Below are 13,826 nucleotides of genomic sequence, written 5' to 3' on the forward strand. Positions count from 1 at the left end.
TTATGGGGCACACTCTGATGAAGCCAGAAGTTGCCAGCTGCTGAAAGGGGCGGGCAGGGTGGAGACACTCAATTAACAGGAAGAACAAAGTTCAGTTCAGGCCTCATGCCTCTTCCCCGCCAGCTGCTAAGCCCCTAGCCTGGGTGTTCAAAACTTAGATATTTTGTAAATTAGTCTCAAATTGAAGAGAGAAGTTCACTTCCGTTGGAGGGTGGAAAACGGTGTCCGCAGTCAGATTGGGGTTAGGGACGGTAGAAGGAACAGCTCCACTCTGTCTTTATTTGGTAGTAAGAAGGAAATAGGGAAGGCCTCAATGAGGGGCTCTTTGCTACCTACCTGCAGGTTTTAGGTGTGGTGTGGCCAAACCAGCATTGTTGTTTTCTTCATTGACGTTTAACTTTAGCCCTGATGGAACTTCTTACAAAAGCACTGTTGTTTCCTCATGTTTGTAGAACTGGAGGAAAATTTGTAAAACTTTCTCTTGCCAAAGTTCTGAATGGTTCCTTGCTTCTCAAATTGGTTTTGATCTAACCAGTATCATCCTTAGATCTGGGCGAGAGGGGCCTTACCCTATGCCCCACATTTCAAAGACCCTTGCAGGTCACAAAATACATTTATTAACACATGGGCACCTCTTGGCTGAGGATAGGCTGGTCAGCATTGGCACAGCCTGGGCTGTGACCTTGAACATCCACTCCCATTACTGACGGTATGTTCAGGCATGCTGTGTCCTTCAAACAAAAGGTAACCATGGTCACATGCTGTGGAGATTTGTGGGTTGTGCTGCTGAAGACCCCAGAGGTGAAGAGCATTTCAGAGAGTGAGGAGTTGGGTTTGAGGGATTGAAGTACTCCATAAGAGAAAAGACATCATCATCGAATTTGTCAACTCCTTTCTCTTAGAACACGTGAATAAAAAGTTCCCCCAGTGGTTCTGAGTGTCCATTTTCTTGATTCTCTTAGAATCCCAATTTATGGTTCTGAAGGTTCTTATTCATTATTATTATTATTATTATTATTTTTAGGCGACGTAACCCTTGGTTGACCTCACAGATTGCAAGGACTTTGTCAGTTTACAATCCCTTATTTTTTTATTTTTTACACCTACAGCACCTGGTCTTCCTAGGTGATCTCCCATCCAAGTACTAAGCCCGACCCTGCTTAGCTTCCGAGATCAGACGGGATTGGGCTTGTTCAGGGTGGCATGGCCGTAGACAGGTTCTTATTCATTAAAGTAATTTTCAGAACATAGCAGCTGAGGAACACTGGCAAAATATTGTTCAATATTTAAGAACACATAACAATATACAAAACAATTTATATTACTCTTAATTTGGTACATATATGTAGGTCTTAACCAAATATGTGAAATATGATGCCAGTTTTTTTATTAGTTTCAAGTATACAGTACATTGGTTAGACCCTTATATAGTTTTGATGCCAGTTTTTTATATTGTTTTACTGTTACAAAATATTTAATAAGAATTAATTAAATTTTCAAAAACTTAAACTGCCTTTATTTAAATAATTTGGGTAAAAATTAGACACCTGTTGATTATATTTGTCATTAATTAAAAATATTCTTATTGGGTAAAATATACATAAAATTTGCTACCTTAATAATTTTTAACTGTACATTTCAGCGGTATTAAGTACATTTATATTGTTGTGCAACCATCATCACTATCTCTTTCTAGAACTCTTTTCATCTTGCAAAACTGAAACTCTGTACCCATTAAACACTAACTTTCCATTCCTCCCCTGCCCCAGCCTTTGGCAATCAATGTCTTTAATTTTAATACAAAATTTTGAATATTTTAGAAGAAAAATATTTTTGAAATATATACAGATGCTTTAAAATTTTGATTTTTACCACTTACTTCAATTAAAAAATGTGATGTAAATATATCTAAAATGTGTACAATTTTAATGTAAATTACATCTTGTAAGAAAATAAAGATATATATTGGTCTTTGCACTGGTTCTTGGTGCAAAGATCCCAAAACCCTTGTAATTTCCTAAGCGATAACACTAGGAGCATCTTTTGTTCTAATATTTGGTCTTTGACCCCAGTATTCTTGTCCTGGACTGTTTTGGGTGGCCAGATTTAGCAAATAAAAATACAGAAGCCAAGTAAAATTTGAATTTCAGATAAACAAATATATTTTTCAGGATGATCATGTTTTATGAGATATTCGAAATATACTAAAACCTATGCAGTGTTTACCTGAAATTTAAATTTACTGGACAGCCATCCTCTACTTTATCTGGCAACTCTATGTGAATTCTTCAAATGTAAGGAGACTTGCCCACAACCACTCTAATCTGCTGTGAATTTTTACTGTACTTCAACTTCGTGTAACCTGCTAAGGTTTTAAAACACTTTTCTTATTGTGAAGTAAAAAAACCCAGAAAAGTGCCTAAAACTTACACGTGTGATTTAACAAATGCTTATAAAGTGAACACCCATGTCAACAGCACCCAGATCAAGAACTAGGACATCGCCTCCACCCTTGAAGTTTCTAGGTATTCCACCCAATTATAGTCCTCTTCTGTCCTCAAGAAATAATCCCTCTCCTGACTTTTATAGTAATTATTTTCTTGCTTTTCCTTAAATTTTGACTATTCATATTTGTATTCTAAAACAATAAGGTTTAGCTTTTTCCAGCTGGCGCTGAGCCATAGGCATCTCTCAGGACAACTGGCACAAGTGCTGTAAGACTGGGGTCAAGAGAAAGCCCTACCACAAGACGGAAAATATGTGCTGGGATGCTCTGCTGCCAGCGCTAAGATTGACTCCCGCCATGTGCACACAGTCTGAGTGCAGGGAGGCAGCAAGTACTGCGCCTTGTGACTGAATGTGGGAAACTTCTCCTGGGGCCCCAAGTGTTGTATATGCAAAATAAGGATTATTGATGTTGTCTACAATGCATGCAACAACAAACTGGTCCGCACAAAGACCCTAGTAAATAATTGTATCGTGCTCGTTGACAGCACACCAGACGGACACTCGTACGGGTGCCACTATGCACTGCCCTGGGCCACAAGAAGGGAGCCAAGTTGACTCCGGAGGAAGAAGAGATTTTAAACAAAAAACGATCAAAGAAAATTCAGAAGAAATATGATGAAAGAAAAAGGAATGCCAAAATCGGCAGACTTCTAGAGCAGTGGTCCCCAACCTTTTTGGCAGCAGGGACTGGTGCTCCTATGAGAATCTAATGCCTGATGATCTGAGGTGGAGCTGAGGCGGGGATGCTGGCACTGGGGAGTGGCTGCAAATACAGATGAAGCTTTGCTCACAAGCCTCCTGCTGTGTGGCCCAGTTCCTAACAGGCCACGGACTGGTACCGGTTTGTGGCTCTGGGTTGGGGACCCCTGAGTTAGAAGAGCAGTTCCAGCAAGGCAAGCTTCTTGCATGCATGCTTCAACACTAGGCCAGCGTGGCTGAGAAGATGGCTATGTGCTAGAGGGCAAGGAGCTGGAGTTCGTCTGAGGAAAATTAAGGCCTGGAAAGGCAAATAAATCCTCCTCCTTCCTATCTTAGCTCATGTAATAAAGGTGTTTATTTTTCTGTAAAAAAAAAATACACACACACACACACACATATATATATATATATATATATATACACACACACACACACATATATATATATATATATATATATATACACACACACATATATATATATATATATATATATATATATATATATATATATGGTTGTACTATGTCTATGTTTGAACTTTAGAGAAATCAATTATTCTGTATGCATTTTTTGTGTGGGGGGTACTAAACATTCTATGCTCTGGCATGTAGCTCTAGTTGGTTCACTCTAACTGTAATATTCACAAATATTACATAATTTATTTACCTCTTCTGCTGTTGATGAAGAGTTGAGGTGTCTCTAGTTTGGAGCACTTATATACTTATAAGTTTAAGCCAGGAAGTGGTGTCCTTTTTATGTACATGTGAGAATATACAGTTCCATCCCCCTCTTGCTTCTTTTCCTTAAGTTTAGGTATCACAAGCTTTTAGTTTGTGGATTTCCGAAGTTCTCATTCCTAGGAAAAAGGGAATACAAAGTAGCTATCCTCAGTTTTCTTGATCTTTTTATCTTGCCAGTTTTGTGGTTGTTCCATCAGCTCAACTCCGTCCACCTATAATTATAAGGTTTGTGTGCAGGAAACAAGACTTGGAAGGGAGGCAGAAACAGCTCCTGCTGACCCAGATCAATTTTTTCCAAGTGAAATATCTGTAATTAGGCCAGTCATGATATTTTCCTGGAGAAAGAATTGAGTGAATTTGGAAAAAGAGTTTTAAGGATGTGTCTGGGGAGGGGGTGGGGAGTGGGGAGAGGCAGTTGAAATGCAAAATGTGTGAGTTCGGTTCAATGTTTATCTACCCCTTTCTGTAAGAAATGAATTTTTGGTAACACCAACCTGTCCTTTGAAGAAAGGGAGCTCCTCCAAGAGTAAAGGAATATAAAAGCTTTAGAAATAAACATGGGTGATTTAAAAAAGAATTTTTGTTGGGAAAAAAGCCTTTAAAAACAAGTTTTCAAACCCAGAACCCACAAAACAAAAAATAGGTAGTTTAATTATATAAAATTTAAAATGTCTGTGCAAATAAAAATACCATAACAGAAGACAAAAGATAGAGACTCTCTCCCAAAATATATTTGAAATACAGATGGCATACTATCAAATAATTTCCTGAATATACAAAGAGATCTTACTAATCAATGAGAACAAAGACCAGTATCCCAACAGAAAATGGACAAAGGTGAGGAAAAGGTAGTTTACAGAAAAAGAAATATAAATGTCTCATAAGCATGTGTTAAGATGCTCAATGTGAGAAAAAAAGAATGAGGCTGGAGGCATCACTCTGCCCGACTTCAAATTATACTACAAAGTGACAGTAATCAAAACAGCATGATATTGGCAGAAAAACAGACACACTGACCCATGGAACAGAATCGACAGTCCAGAAGTAAACACATATTTATATGGACAAATAATTTTCAACAAAAAAGCCAAAACATACAGTGGAGAAAGGAAAGCCTCTTCAATAAATGGTGCTGGGAAAATGGGAAAGCCACCTGCAAAAGAATGAAATTAGACTGTTGTCTATCACCGCACACCAAAATTAACTCAAAATGGATTAAGGACCTGAATATAAGACCTGAAACAATAAAATACGTAGAAGAAAACATGAGAACTAAACTCAAGGACCTTGGACTTAAAGACAAAGCAAAGGAAGTAAAAGCAAAAATAAATGAATGGGACTACAACAAACTAAGAAGCTTCTGCTCAGCAAAAGAAACCGTCAGCAAGATAAAGAGACAACCATCCGAATGGGAAAATATATTTGCAAGCAACACCTCCAATAAGGGCCTAATATCCAAAATAGACAAAGAACTCATATAATTCAAGAACAACAACAAAACAAACGATCCAATCAAACAATGGGCAGAAGACCTGAACAGACACTTCTCCTTTGAGGACATACAAATGGCCAAGAAATATATAAAAAATACTCAACATCGCTAGCTATTAGGGAAATGCAAATCAAAACCACATTGAGATACCATCTCACACCTGTTAGAATAACTATAATCAACAAGACAAGTAATAACATGTTGGAGAGGATGTGGGGAAATAGGAACCCTCGTCCACTGCTGGTGGGACTGTAAATTGGTACAGCCACTATGAAAAACAGTATGGAGGTTCCTCGAAAAACTAAGAATTGATCTACCCTATGATCCAGCAATTCCTCTACTGGGTATTTACCCCAAAGACTTGAAAATCTACATCTGAAAAAATATTTGTATACTGATGTTCATAGCAGCATTATTCACAGTGGCCAGGATATGGAAGCAACCGAAGTGTCCCACGATAGATGATTGGCTAAAGAAGCAGTGGTACATAAATACAATGGAATATTACTCAGCCATAAAAAGAGGTGAAATACTGCCATTTGCAATAACATGAATGAACCTTGAAATAATCATGCTAAGAGAAATAAACCAGACAGAAAAAGTTGAAAACCATATGATATCACTTATATGTGGGATATAAACCTAAAAGGAAGAAATGAACAGAACGAACAATGGATTAGTGGTTAGCAGAAGGGAGAGGGTAGGGGGAAGTGGGGGGAAATAAATAAAATGTTTAAAAATTTTAAAAAAGATGCTCAAAGTAATTCCTACTTAAAGAAATGCAAGTTAAAACAACAATGTTATAATAACCAATATTACCCCATAAATTTGATTAAAAAAACAAAAATAATAAAATAAAAATAAAACGACAATATAGCTTACCTAATGATCAGAGATTTAAAAGTTAGATAGAACCAACATATGGTAGAAATAGAAATTCTCATTCTATCGTGGTATGCGTGCAAATTAGCAACTCCCTCAGGAAACAATTTCATAATGCCTAGCAATCTGGCAATATTTAGCATAGTTTAAAGGTACACAAACTCTTTGACTCAACAATTCTACTTCAAGGAATTTATCCTACAGATATACTGAAACAAACAGGTAAAGGTAAATATGAAGGAATGTTCACTATCGCACTGCTTGTATTGTCCAATGATAGGAACTGGTTAAGTAATTTGCAATCTATCGTTTCCGTTGTAGAATGTAGTAGATCTATGAATACTGAGGTAGAAAGAAGTCTGTGATTGTCATTAAAGATGTTTTCAAATGTTCGGCCTCTTTTTTCCCTCCCCACACAGGGTAGAATTGCACTTTCCCACTCTCTTTGAAGATAAGTGTGGCCACAAGGTTGTGGCCAATGAGATCTGAACAGAAGTGACCTATATCCCTTTTGGGTGAACACCTTACGTGCCGGTGCATGACATTCCTTTCTCCCTGTCCCAATGATTGCCGATACAAACGTTGAGATGGGGCCTGTGTCTCCAAGTGACAATGATGAGTGTAGCCCTCTTATCTACCCAGGTTAGACATGTAGTAGGAGTGGGAAAGAAACATTTAAACCCCCGAGATTGTGAATGCTTTTTATTACCTCAGTGTATTCTAGCCTATCATTACTAATACAATCTCCAAGAGAATTGTTAAATGAAAACAAAACAAAACAAAACCTAAGTACAAAAAGAGTGATCTCATTTGTATGCGTGTGTGTTCATATGCTTAAGAAACTTCTGGAAGGATTCATGAGAAATTTAATATGGCTTACAATGAAGGTGCTGAAAGGAGGCAGAGATGGGGAAGGCAATTTCTGCTTTTCACATTATAGTCTGTATTGTTGGATTAAAAATACCATGACCACAGTAAGTTTAAATTTAAAACTAGCTAATGTTTCCTCAAAAAGATTTCTACAAGAATGTTCATGGAAGCCTTATTCATAGTAGCCCCACACTGGAAATAGCCCAGATGTCCATGGGAGATTGATAAAGAAATTCTGCTATAGTCATACAGTGGAATACTTACTGTCCGGCGATGAGAATTAATGAACTATGTTAAATGTAACAACATGGATACTCATACAAATATGACATTGAGCAAAAGGAGCCTCACACAAAAGAATATGTACTGTTTATTCTGCTTATGTGAAGTATAGAAACTGGCAAAACTAATTTATGGTGTTAGAAGTCAGGATAATGGTCATCTAACCAGTTGGATGGAGTTTGACTGGGAATGGCTACATGGGGGCTCCTAGGGTAAGGGCCACACGGTTATGCTCAATTTGTGGAAATTCATGGAGCAGTGTTTTATCATATATGCACATTTTCGTATATAGGTTACACTTCAATAAAAAGTTCTAAGTCAAATCTAGTTGATATAAAGAACTAAGAAATAGAAAGAAGGTGGGGCTTGGCCAGGTAGTGCTAGTGGCACTAGACAGGCTATCTCGGTAGTGGTGCCCTGTTGGCAATATCTCCTTGAGTGCAGGCCTGGGCACATTCATGCCCTGAAGCCAGCGCCCAGTACCCTTGTGTGAGCCCCTGAATAAAACCTGAGCAGGCTACATTCCACTCCCAGGCATGACCTCAGGGTCAGCCTTATTGCTTGTGTTTAAAACCCTTGCATGAACATCTGCTGGATCCCTGAGTGGTGATCAGGGCTTTCTAGTGGGGACAGGGTGTCTTTGGCCATGAGGGCAGGAGCCTTGTTCTGTTGCAGGGGGTTGCAGAAACACAAGCTAGAACAGGAGCTGCTAGCCTCTTGGCAGTGATGCTTAATTAGCTGCCTGCAGAAGACTTTGTTTTGTTTTTAACATTTAAAAAATCATCTACTTTCAGCAATTTTATTGAACAAAGAATCAAATGAGAAACAATTGATTCCTGTATAGTGTAGTTCAGGAGTCTCACGAGGTTGAAACTGCTCTCATAATAACACTAAGATATAGTTTGCCTTTTTCACTGTCATTCTCTCATGAGTGTACAGTGGCATTTTCCAAGGGCTCTATATGTTTGCTGACACAAAGATGGAAAGGGGAAGCACTTGGAGAAAACAGCTGTCTTCTATTAAGCCATGCATGAGAGATACGCAAAAATGCAAAACAACGCCACACTTCTGGCTTTTTTTTTTTGGGAAAAAATAGTTATTTTTTCATAGAAGCATTTGATTTATGTTAATATGTGATAAGTTCCTTATCTTATTTTAAATGCTCAAAGTAATTCCTACTTATTTAAATTAACAAATACACACTTAAAAATTTTTCAGTTTTAATTTCTAATGCTATAAATATTGATAGCTATAACTCACACAAACAAAAGTTCCTTGGGGGTCCTCAGTAATTTTTAAGAGTGTAAAGGGGTTCTGAGATCAAATATTTGTGAACCACTGCTAGCTCTAAAGTTAAAAAAACTTTTAATTTTATAAAAACTTTAGATTTATAGAAAAATTGTAAAGCCAGTACAAACTTCCTGTGCATCCCTCAACAAGCTTCCCCTAATGTAAGCATCTTGCATAATGTACATAGTACATTAGCCAAAATGAAGGAACCAAAATGAAGGAATTGAACTATAAGCTGTTTGGATTTCCCCAGTTTTTCTACTACGTGCCTAAAAGAACCCACCATCCTGCCTTCTAACACCATAGAAGAATTTTGCCTGCTTTTTTACTTTTTTATTCTACATAAAAGAAATCATACAACTTGTGCTCTTTTGTGTCTGGCTTTCCACCCAAGGATCTGTTTGTGAGATTTGATAAAAGACTAAATGGAACTTTAAGGGAACATAATCAATCAGGAGGGTCTATGGGAAGAACTAAGACTTATGGGAGGAGTTCTGGCACTCTACATTATCCAGAGAATGAACAGGAAGAATGAATCTACATGAAGAACTCTATGTTTATAATAAAGCACTATGGTTCTAACTTGCCCTTCCCTTAACTTCTGTTTTCCCTTACATAAATATCCCTGCATCTTGGCACGCAGGCCAAAGTGTGTACACATGGCTTGCCATGTCTGCATGCACTAGATTGCAATCCTTTTTTTTATTCCAAATAAATCCTGTTTGTTTTTGAAATACCTAGTCGATCTTATTTTTCAGTTGACAGATTCATTCATTTGTTGCATGTACTTGTAGTTTGTTCATTCTTGTTGCTGTATTGCAGGGGTCAGCAAACTTTTTCTGTACAGGGCCAGGTAGTAAATGCTTTAGGCTTGCTGATGGTTTCTGTCACAACTACTCAACTCTACCATTGCAGCATGAAAGTTGCCATACATAATATGTAAACAAATGAGCGTGACTGTGTTCCAATAACAAAAACAGGCAGGCAACAGGCCATAGATTGTAGACTCCCGCATGTAGTATTCCATTGTGTGAATATCTACAATTGTGTCAATATCCACAATTTATTGATCCATTCTCCTGCTGATGTGCATTCAAGTAGTTTTCACTTTGGGGCTGTTACAAATGGTGCTACTCTGAATATTCAAGTACACGAATTTCTCCTGGGTGTATACCCGGGAGCGGAATAGATTACTGCCAAACAGTTTTTCAATACGATTGTACCAATTTACACTCCCAGCAACAGTATATGAGAGTTCCAGCTATTCTATATTCTCACCAACATTTGGTATTGTCTTTTCTTTTGAGCCATACTGGTGGGTGTGAAGTGGTGATTCATTATGGTTTTAATTTGTAATTCTCTGGTAATTAATGAAATGGACCAACTTTACATGGGCTTTTGTAAAGTGTGTATTCAGGTCTTTCATCCCTATACACCTATCAATGTGTGCCTGTTATTTTTCTTACTGTTTTCACTTTATATGAACATTTTCATGTTCTTATATCGTCCACATAATGTCATTAAAATTTTTGCTTAGTTGTCACCCATATTGCTGTTTATCATTTTGTTTTTGTAATTCATTATTATCAATCACCTGAATGCTTTTGTTTAATTTAGGCTTGTGTGTGTGTACGAGGAGGAGGTCTTTGGGTTAAACTCCCCAGAATAAAATTATTGTGTCAAAGAGTATGAATACTTTTATCGTTCTTGTTGTTTATGGTAATCATATATTTTGTATTGTTTTCATTGTTTAAAGAATATTGTCTTACAAAGTTGTATTAGTTGACTCTATTACGAGGTACAGAAATCAAATACAAAACAGTTTAAGTCTCAAAGGGATTTTCTTAGTGGGAGGGGGAAAGGGGAGTTGTTATTTAATGGGTACAGAGTTTAAGTTTGGGATGATGGAAAAGTTCCAGAGAATAGTGGGGATAGTTGTAAAACAATGTGAGTATACTTAATGCCACTGAATTGTACTCTTAAAAAGGGTTAAAATGGTAAATTTTATATTCTATATATTTTACCACAATTTTTTAAAAAGGGGGGAAGAATTTCTTGGCTCTAGCAACTGAATCTTTTACTTCAGGAATGGCTGGATCCAGGGGTCCAGGCAATATCATTAAGACTCTGGCTGTCTCACTCCCATATCTTAGTTCTTTTCTTTGTATGGGTTTCAGTCTCAGGTAAATTCTCTCCATATGGCAATAGATAAGGTTACCAGTGTCACTAGGTTTATGTCTTCCTTAATCCTCAGATTCCAGGAGAATTTACCATGACTCTCTCCCCAGTGTCCAAATTAGTGTTTGAAAAGGGCTTTGATTGGCCTGTTTGGATCACATGCCCATTCTAGGATATTCACTGCCTTCAGGAGGATGAGTAACTTTGGCCATATGGGTCACCTCCTTACCATAGAACAAGGGGATTGGCAGTTCTACCAGAATCAGGAGGGAAAGTTCCCCAAAGAATGAGATGAGCTCTGCTACACTTCTGGTAACACAGAAGAAATGGAGCCAGGCAAAAACAACAGATGTCCACTGCATATGTTCTGGATTTCCTGTGTAACCCAAGCACTACTAAAGAGAGCATTTAAATGTTTCAAAAACATTCTTATGTGATTGGTATTTTGTTTTTATTTTTTTAAAATTGTAATGCCTTGTGGTTTGACCAGTTGGTGGATGGTATTTCTGCTTTTCTGCGAATGCCAAACCTAACAAATTGAATAAACCTGTTAATGTGTATTAAATTAATGAAAGAATGAGTCTTTGTGGTTCAATATAGAAATATAGTTTTTCATATGTTGGTTGGTATGATCGATGTAAACTTGAAAAGAGACTGTCTCAACTTGTCTCATCTTTAGTTATTCCACATATCTGTTAAATGTATTACTGATTATGAGATTGTCTTCTAGCATGTAGCACAAGCCCTGGAACTAGTAACCACCCCAAAATTTTTACTGAATGAGTTGCTTAATCATATAGTATTTTTAATTAAATCTTTGTCTTTTATTTCCCAAAATGGAATGTTTAGGGTTCCAATTAAAAGAATATTTGTTGTTATTTCTTCTTGCCTTTTTGTCCATATTCTTTTCTGGACTTTGTTGCAGTGGTTTTTATAACGCATACATCCATGAGTTTTTTTATTTTCATGGTTTAATGTACATTTGGCCATTATGTAATGACCTTATTTATTTCTTGTACTGCCTTTTGCTGTGACATCTGCTTTATCTGCTTCTAAAATAGTAATCCTGGCTTTTCTTCTGTTCACATAGGAAAATCCTCTAACACCGCTATTCTGTTGATTTTTTTGGTTTGTGTGTCTTATAGGCAACAAATCAGTAGATTTTGTTCTTTTCACAGTTAATGAGCTGCTTTTTTTTTTTTATAGGAGAGTTCAGCCTGTTTACATTAAGTACTTTAATTGATGAAATGTTACCCTATCTTATTTCCTTTTAAATTAATTTTAATTTTAATTTTTTCTCTTTCTTTCAATTTATGGGCTTAATGCAGGGCACTTTAAACTTTTTGTTTCTCTTTGAATATCAGAAGATAACTTTACCTCATCAGTTTTTCTAACATTTTCAATGTATTAGGCTTTTTCACAACTGTCTAGTTCTAGTATTTACTTCTATTATTAACCTGGGATACATTGAATTCTTATGTAGGACTATTAAGTCTAGTTTTTTTTTGTTGTTCGTTTAGTTACTTATTTTAAAGAAAGCATAAACAATGTATATTAGTATGGAATGTCAACTAATCTCTTTTATTCTGTGATATGAGCCTTCTTGTACAAGTTATTTTATGATTCTTATTAATGAATGCTAAGAACAAACCCAGTTTGACTAAAAAGTGAAATAGAGTGGCTGGTAGAATGTGTTTCATTACTTCATAGTCATGCATTATCTTTGAGAACAAATGAGCACCATATAAATAGTAATTGAGTGTGTGTGTATAAACTCAATTTTTAAGTTGTAATAGCAGCCAACTAGAGTACTTAACATTTGATTGTAACTTTTTAAAAATTGGGCGATGTACAAAATTTTAATCAAATAATAAAATACTTCAATCCCTTATTGCTTATCAATTTAAAAAATCTTAATAAAAATTCTGTATAAAACTTGACAAACAACATGCTTGTGTGTGTATACACACATGCAAAAGTGTAGGTATATATACACACACTGTTAGCTTTGACTAAATTTCTCAACTGAAATGAAGCCGAACTTCTCATTTAAATATATATGTAGAATATCCCACTGAATCACCAACTGAAAGTTTCTAATAAAAGTTTCATCTTAGCTAATCAGAAATACTTTTGAGGCCAAAGAGCTATAACTTGGCTTAATATAATTTAGGCTTACAAATTATTCAGCCAAACAAGATTTGAAATTATCAATTGCCTGCAAAATAAATTTTTCTCTTGATATTTCCTTTTAATGGCAAAAAAAGGAATACCTTTACATTTAGCTTTTACTTTGTAAACAGTTAAAATTAGTAAAGAAAGCTCACTAGTCTTTAGGAATACAAGATATTATATAAATACCATGTTCTTATCGTTGAATTCTTCAGCAAGAATTTGTTTAAAAAACATTTCCTTTGGATCGCTTCATTAGCACTTCAAGTCTCCGTTCTGCAACTCTGATAACTGGCTTAGATTTCTTAGGTTTATGTCAATCACATATTTCAGATTTGTTACTGTGTGTTACCTGTGTACGATAACAAAAATCGGAGAAGCTGCATCAAATTACAAAAGCAACATAAGGAAAAATTCAAGAATACATAATATAAAAAAGATAAAGTACATTAGGGATTTCCTTTCACCATTACATTGATAAAATGTAATCTTTTTAATACTTTTAAAAATAATGTTCTAACTTTCATTTTTGAATTTATCAAGAGGATGAAAATTTTAAATGGCCCGCCTTTATTTTTAAATTAAAAACTAAACCAATAGACTGAATTAATTTTATTAATACACACATCGAGTTATTGAAATGGTGACTTCATGTAGTTTTCTCCTTAAAGATGGCACGTGCAAGGAGAAAGATGCAGACATGGCTACAGCCT

At 36.1% G+C, this 13,826-nt stretch overlaps 2 pseudogenes; one reads left to right on the forward strand and one right to left on the reverse strand.

Annotated features, from left to right (window-relative positions):
• The first annotated feature begins 750 nt into the window (after positions 1-750).
• Positions 751-3,521, forward strand: LOC105305919 (annotated as a pseudogene).
• LOC111731867 lies at positions 1,101-1,215 on the reverse strand (annotated as a pseudogene).
• Positions 3,522-13,826: the final 10,305 nt, after the last annotated feature.

The sequence above is a fragment of the Pteropus vampyrus genome, unplaced genomic scaffold, assembly GCF_000151845.1.
Source record: "Pteropus vampyrus isolate Shadow unplaced genomic scaffold, Pvam_2.0 Scaffold404, whole genome shotgun sequence".
Classification (NCBI taxonomy): Eukaryota; Metazoa; Chordata; class Mammalia; order Chiroptera; family Pteropodidae; genus Pteropus; species Pteropus vampyrus.